The following is an 8,014-nucleotide window of genomic DNA, read 5'->3' as shown; positions in this document are numbered from 1 at the left end:
TTATATTGTTGCTTTTCCTTTGTGGCTGCCATTTATGAAAATATACCCATTTTCAGGAACAGAAAGCTTCGGAGATAATGCTCTTATAAACTCTAGATCAAACAAAGAAAACAGCTGCAGCACAATTCTGATGGTTCCTGCCATTCCTAGCATTGAGCATATCACATCCAACAAATAGCAATCATTCTGTCAGTGTTAGTCCTCAATGTTGCAGTAAACCCACAGTTGTATAATTCATTATTCTTCACTAGCAATCTTCAAGTCACAGATAATAACAGCTGTCAGGGATGACGTTCCAACAAACCCAACCGATTGTATCACCGTGAAGGCACTGCGTGAGGTGAGCTAGAAACTGATGTATAAATTATTTGCAATGCCTTTCAACTACAAATAATGTGCATGACCTCTGAAGCGCTGTTTGGATAGATAGGTATTAAGAAGGATCGTTAACCTAGCAGTAATGTGAGTATCATCTGTTGTTAATGTAATTAAGAGAATGAAGAATGGTGATGGGCCAGGGTTTAACCCCCCCTCGCCCCCCTCGCCCCCCTCCTGTTTGTGAAATCAGCACTTTCCTGAGGCCATTTCTGGGCACTTAGCATTAACATTCCCTCCTGACAGGTGAAACCTCTTGCTAACAGAGATAAAGAAATGAATAGCCTAATCAAATGCCATAAATGCCCGCTTGTGTCGGCGCCATGCGAGGACAATGTGGTTACAGAGGAGAGTGTCTACTATCTTGGGGTTATAAACCAGCTGCAACAGAAAGAAGGTGGAGAATGGGATTTGTAATTGGCTCACTGTTTGTATGAGGAAGGCTGATGTTTTGTTGAAAAGGTCACGTATACTTTTAATTTTGGAAGTTAGGAAAATGTTTAAGTCATAACATGAATTTTCGAAGGATTAAAGTCAGCTTCACTAGACGGTATATGTTGAACCTCTTGACCACACCAAGGATTATCCAGGGTTGCCAACTTTGGGTACCTGGCTGGAGTGAGATTTTGATATCATGGGTTTAATTACACATATGCGCACTAAATGACTGCCATCGTGTCAGTAGCCGATAAATTGCCACTTACATGAGGATGTGACTAGTAGTTTGAAAGGATGTACATGAATTATTATTTTATATTATCATTATGTCAGTGGTCTAAAATGGTCATACAACGGTGCCGACAATATTATCGTTTATCGCAATAATTTCCAGGAAAATGTATTCAACAAAATTAATTATCGTGAGAGGCCTATACATGAAACACACACACACACACAAACAAATCTACAGACTTACTCCAAACTGCCAAATATATTAATTAACACTCACTCTCATATACTCTTTGACTCTATTTTGGCCTAGTAGAACAATAAGCAGCAGACTTTAACTTTTTTATCATTTCTACTGGATCTTAGATCTGCGCATGCGCAATACAGGTCGGGGATTGACCAACTGTCTCCCACTGCTCTGCTGTCTGTTAACGTTGTTAAGAGTGGTGGGGGTGGCGAGGGAGCGGATCGACAGCTTGAGCAGCTGTCAACTCAACATTGTAAATAACCAACCAAAAACGATCGCCGGTTCATCTTGTTTTTGGCGTGAGAATAGTTTGGGCAGCGTGAGAGCGTGAGATTGAGAGTGAAAGCGTGTGTCACACGCCAGATGCGTGAGAGTTGGCAACCCTGGATTATCCCAAAGACACAGCTGGTTGTGGTCAGCTAGCTTAGCATAAAGACTAAGCAGGGTAAAACTGCTAGCCTGTCTCTATACAAGTTAGTAAATACAATTACTGACCATATACAACTCACTTAATAATCTGTAACTCATTTGTTTAAAAGAACAGCAATTTATGAACAAGATGGGATTTTAGAGATAATGCAACATCAACCATTCGACTATTAGTTTATTATACCTCTTACTCTCCTTTGCTAATTTGCATTTCCTGATTAACTGTTAAATGAATAGAACTATAAACACCAAATTCAGGATACAGCATTGGAAGAGAGGGATACTTATTAGGGCTGAACGATTAATCGATTTTAAATCGAAATCGCGATTTTAAATGATGAAACATTTTATCAAATCGCAAAGCCTGCAGTTTTTTTTATTTTTTAAAAAGAAATTCTTCTTGTGTGTCAGTCATCCACACCAATCAGAAGTGCTGTGCTCCACATGTACCAGTCATTGTTAACCAATCAGAAGTGGCCCATGATAGTAGGTGATAGACACATTGATCCAATCACCTGCCAAATATTTTTGAAATACATCCAAATGGCTTCCAATGGAGCTTTCCTAGATGGTTTGGTGAAACAAACCATCTGAGTCAGGTTAGTAATGCTCCATCACATATTTTACATCTATTACAGGGTGAATCTTAAACTGAAGCTTGACTTTAAAGCAACCCAACGGAAGTTTCATGTAAGTTTAGTTCTTTCACTCGTAGCTCGGGCTGCGGGGGTGCTAGAGACGGGAGCATGTTGATACGACCTTCCTAGCCGGAGATATGGCCGCATTTTACAATAAACTTCCGTTGGGTCACTTAAAAACAAATATCGCAAATCGAATCGCAATCGCAATATCTGTCAGAAAAATCACAATTAGATTATTTCCCCAAATCGTGCAGCCCTTATACTTATATCCACCACAAATGAGCAAGATCGATTTAAAAACATGGCCACCATTAACTTTAAACGTCATCACAAAAGTTTGGGCAAAGAAGGAAATGCCTATAAGTCATGACAATTTATCCAATGATCATAAATGTTTGTAAATATGTTATATGTCCCAAAAGTGGCACAAAAAAAATTAAAATGTGCACCTCCGAACTTGTTGGACAGAATTTCCTCAAATTCGGTGCATATGCTCCGTTGGCCAGTATTAACAAAGATCTGAAGTGTCATAAAGGCTGATGAATGTGGGCGTGGCCTATATAGCAATATGTGTGACACTATCCATTTGCTCTATTTGCCAGGAGCTGCTGCACTGAGACATAAAACGTGGTGACATAAGTGAAAGTCCTGATGGAAAAGAGGCAAATGACAGTCAAAAATGTGAAAACTTTTAAAGACAGGCCTTACAGCCCCGGGTGTGTCTAATTGACTCGACATTTTACACACAATTTCATCTTAATGTGCTCTACCAAAGACTCCAGGACAATAAAAGTCACCATGATGGATGAGTAGCTCATTTGCATAATAAGAAAAAACAGTTGAATGATGACTCAATTAACACCAATTTGAAAATGTCAGCACAAAGGGCGGGAAAAAGACTGTTACTCACGCACTATATTCTGAATACACACACGAAATTGTGTTATAGTGCCATTCAGGTTGGCAAAATGACAGGACTTGGCCATTTTTCAAATGCTGCATTCATTATAATGATAAAACAAGAGAGTGATTTCTCTCGCCTCTTCTTCAGACCGAATTACACCATCCAAAGTGACTTTGTTCAGCTTTGTAAAGCACAAAACTTGCGATGTACTGCTTGCTAGCATTCCCTGACAAATTAAAAGCTGTTTTAAACCATGCCATATCCTAACCCAGTGGTCTAACTTTTGAACAAATATCCTGTTAGTCTTTAAAAATTCATATCTTTCAAACCATGACTCCTGCTGTCACCGGGCAGAAAGCCTTTAAGCATCAACTAGACCAGCACTTTGTACAGTTATCTGTGGATGAGAGGCTGCAAACAGTACAGCGATTCCCCTGTGGTGAAAGGTTTTTTTCTTTCTCTTGTCAGGAGGGAAAGGAGGCAGATGGAGGAGCTGGGAATATTCATAAAATCCTAGAAAGACAATAAATCACTCAGGAGAGGCAACGCCTGAAGACACGCGCACACTCTGTGGATGGAAGGGTGGATGAAGGATGGGGAGAAACTTGTGCATAAAGGAAAGATGCAAAAAACAAAAGAGACAGCTGATCAGAGGAGATGAGGAGATGCTGCAGGAAATAAAAGTAGACTGAAGGGAAGAGAAAGACATGAAAAAAGAGGTAGTGATTTTACAACAGGGTATCATGCAGGGTTTTCAGATGTTTTACCCCAAATCATTTGCAGTAAAAATGTAAATAATTGAATTAAATAAATACAAATGAATCATTACATGTGATATAAGATAACTGGCATAAACATGCATGTTTGTTTTCTGTATTTCACATATCATAGAATACTAGATTCAATAGTTTTCAACTTGAACATTGTGAGTTGCCACAGAGGAAACCAAATTCATGTCCTCTGATTTATACTGTACATTTGTTACATTTTGGAGTTTGAAAAATATCTGTGTAAGCACATATACAGAAATATGCCCATGGACTGTGGGCCACCCCACAGGCGTGGAAACTACACCTAGAGAGCAAAGAGCACTTTCATAGCAAAGCAACTTAAAATGAAAGCGATCAAGGTTTTCTGACTTTCCAAAACAACTAAAAAAACAAATGTGTTTTTTCGGCCACAGCTGACAATAAATTGACCTCATGACTTATTTCTGCGGATTTATATGACTGCACATAATAAATAATAATACGTTACATTTATAAAGCGCTTTTCCTGGTGCTCAAAGCGCTTACAAGCAAGTAAAACAAAATAACAACAAAAGTAAAAAGTGCTAAACTAGGTGGAATAAGGGCGAGGGGTTAGTGGATTAGGAGTTGAAGGCAAGAGTGAAAAGGTGAGTTTTGAGGGATTGTTTGAATGATGTGAGAGTGTTGGCGGATCTGACGTGGCTGGGGAGGGAGTTCCAGAGAGTGGGGGAGGCTGCTGCGAAGGCCCTGTCACCCCAGGTCCGGAGCTTTGTCCTGATGGGCAGCAGTAGGTTAGCTTCAGCAGACCTGAGGCGACGGGTGGGGTTGTGTCGTTGGATGAGGTCACAGAGGTAGGGGGGGGCAAGGTTGTTGAGGGCTTTGAAAGTGAAAAGTAATATTTTAAAGTCAATGCGGTGTTTGATGGGGAGCCAGTGGAGGTCACGGAGGATAGGGGTGATGTGGTCGGGGCGTCAGGTGAAGGTGAGCAAGCGGGCAGCTGAGTTTTGGACATATTGAAGTTTTTTTTAGTACGAATGCAGGTGATCCAAAAAGTATGCTGTTGCAGTAATCCAGTCGGGATGGTATAAAGGCATGGATCAGAGTTTCAGCAGCGGTCGATGAGAGGGAGGGTCTGATGCGGGCGATGTTCTTTAAATGGAAGACAGCGTTTTTTGTGACCTGGTTGACGTGAGGGAGGAAAGTGAGGGTGGGGTCGAGGATGATGCCAAGGTTACGGATGTGAGTGGAGGGGTTGACAATGGAGCCGTCGATGGTAAGTGAAACATCTTGGGTTGAGCGGGTAAGTGAGTTTGGTACCTTTATCAGAGGGTCCTTAGCAACGGTCTGTTATTGAGCAAGAGCAGACCATTGAATGTCCAAATTGACCAATCAGAATCGAATATTCATCTAAACCGTGTCAATATTCTAGATAACCTTTGGAAACCGTTTCCTATTCTACATTGTTTTCTGATTCAATGGATCGCATGTCATGAAAACATACTTCCTACTTTTTAATTGAACAAATACACTTTTTATTTTTTATTTTTTTTTAGCAGTGTGTTTGTATGAATCATTATGCCGAGGAAGCCGGTGACCTCAGTGCTCCTCTCAGTCACGCTCTGCCCCACAGCCTTGTACTGTTGGTCTGTGAGCTGCTTCACTACTTTTTACAAGGGCACCTCCACTGTAGATTAGGGAGGGGAGGGGGTGATTTATTCACCTTCCCCTTCCCATATTTCCCTGACAGATGTTTCATACTGATTCACCGTGTGTGAGGATTAGCATCTAATAGCTATTACACACTGTCATATGAATAGAGGTATCCATATTGTAAGCACAGTGGTAATAAATTGGAAATATGATATCAGAGACAGGCAACCTCTGTGATTTTATGAAGGGTTGTAAATATGCTTAATGGTGTGTATAATCATATTTCAGAGATGCAGACAGTCTCAATGCCTCTGGGAAATTGAGATCATGGTATGCTCAAATCATATAAATACAGACGATACACTTCAACAAACATACCTAACATCTGGTTTGATATAAGTGTGCGTTTGTCTTGTCTAGCTTTATCAGCACATAAATCCAACTGCATTTGGTGTGTGTTTGTTGGCGTCGATAACAGGTGTGCAAGTCCTGCATGTATGAAACAAATTTGAGTTAAATAATATCAGACCCTCCATTAGCTCATTGTGTTACATTATATGCAATTGCATTCCACTCCAAACACAATGGATATGTAGATTATTGAATTTCCCATGCCATGCCACTGCTAAAACGCCATTTGGACATGGAAGTCAAGCCAAACTGAATAGAACAAGCCAAGTTTAAAAAAAAAAATACACATGTACAGTTGGAATATGCATTAGATTTGTATTTTGAAGTAGAATATTTCGCCTGACAAGCACTAAAAAGGAGCTTTAGGGTATCACCCAAGACATTATAATTCATCATAGGACCATCCAACTTAATGACAAAATTGGAAAATTGTTATGGAATAAAGGAAATATATATATAAAATATATATTTTCCTTTATGTTAATTAAAATGCTTTCATACACCACCATAGGCTTTCTGAAAGCCTTTCTCAAATAATGCTGTCAAGTCAAATCTATTCATCTATAACGCTTGTCAAACAGAGGTTATTACACGCACTCAAGCACGCACGTGCCAACACACACATACACACACAAACGTCTTTTTAATTTATGCTTTTAAAAACTTTTAATTGCTCCTTCCCTCCCTCTGTAACACACACAGCAGTGCTACTCTCTCATATTAGCTGAAGGACACACATAGCTAACAGGCAGTTCAGTTAACAGTAGTCCTACCAGAGAGAGAAGATGTGTGTATTTCACTCACCCCTTTTGGAGAGGAAGGCCTTTTTCCTGTCTTTCATGGTGGCGAAGTAGTCAATAACCATGCGGTAAAGTTTTCCAAAAGCCCATGGGTCCACAACATTAGAGTCAATGGATATTTTTGGCTAGCTACATTTTGAGCTACCAGCTAGCCACTGCACAGACATCTTTTTCGTCATTGAAAGTCGGAATATGTCCTTTATTTCCAATCTGTAGAAGCTCTGGTAGTCTGGGAGTTGGCCTCTCATCTGATTTAAATATGAGTCTGTTGAAGTGGGGATTTCAGAAATGGGTTTTTTTTACTAAAAAAAATCTGTACCCTCCATAAGTGTTCCTGCTAATGTTGTTACTTGCTAACTGCGTCACTACGGGCATTTATGAGATTTGATTGGTGGAAAGCAAAAGGCCAGGTTGGTCACCTTGGCATAACTCTGGCCAATTACAGAAAGGCAGTGGCATGACGGCTCATCTGATAGGTCAACACCTTAATTTGTATTTCACCCGATTTCACCTGGGCATGCCAATTACGCATGGCTTCCTTGCGACCGTCTACAGTGAATGCAATACCGCGATTCACCACACATTCACCGACACAGAGAACAGAAAAATAACCTAAATTTAGTTTTTTTGGGTTAAAATTATAATTAAGCTCTGAAAAAACAGGGCTTCTCTTGGCCTCAAGGAGAAAACGCCAGTGCTTGATCATGTTTTATGTGGCACACACATACAGACTTAATCAGTCATTCAAATGTAGGAATGAACTCAATTATACTCTCGATATCGTGAATGTGCTACTGTTCAATTGCATATAAATGTTTTGACCTTTTTATTACACTGATATTTAATGCACTGTTGAAAAGGTTTTGTCGAATTGGGGAAAATGCTGGGTTTCAAAGGGAATTGAGATGGAAAGTCATGATCATTTTAGGAGGCTTGTAATAGAACAGAACATCTTTTAACATCTATATTTAAAATGTGAGTGTATAGTTTAAATGTGTTCTCCTTACAGAAGCAGATGTTTCTGGGCACATTACAGTGTTACATGCTGCCACCATGTGGACGGAAAATATTTCAGTGGAAAAACACACCTCAACATGACACCAACAACACATCACCATACAAACGACACTTGAACCCAA

Source organism: Trematomus bernacchii, unplaced genomic scaffold (genome assembly GCF_902827165.1).
Source record: "Trematomus bernacchii unplaced genomic scaffold, fTreBer1.1, whole genome shotgun sequence".
NCBI lineage: Eukaryota > Metazoa > Chordata > Actinopteri > Perciformes > Nototheniidae > Trematomus > Trematomus bernacchii.
The sequence above is the reverse complement of the archived record's forward strand: the minus strand, read 5'-3'. Positions refer to the sequence as shown.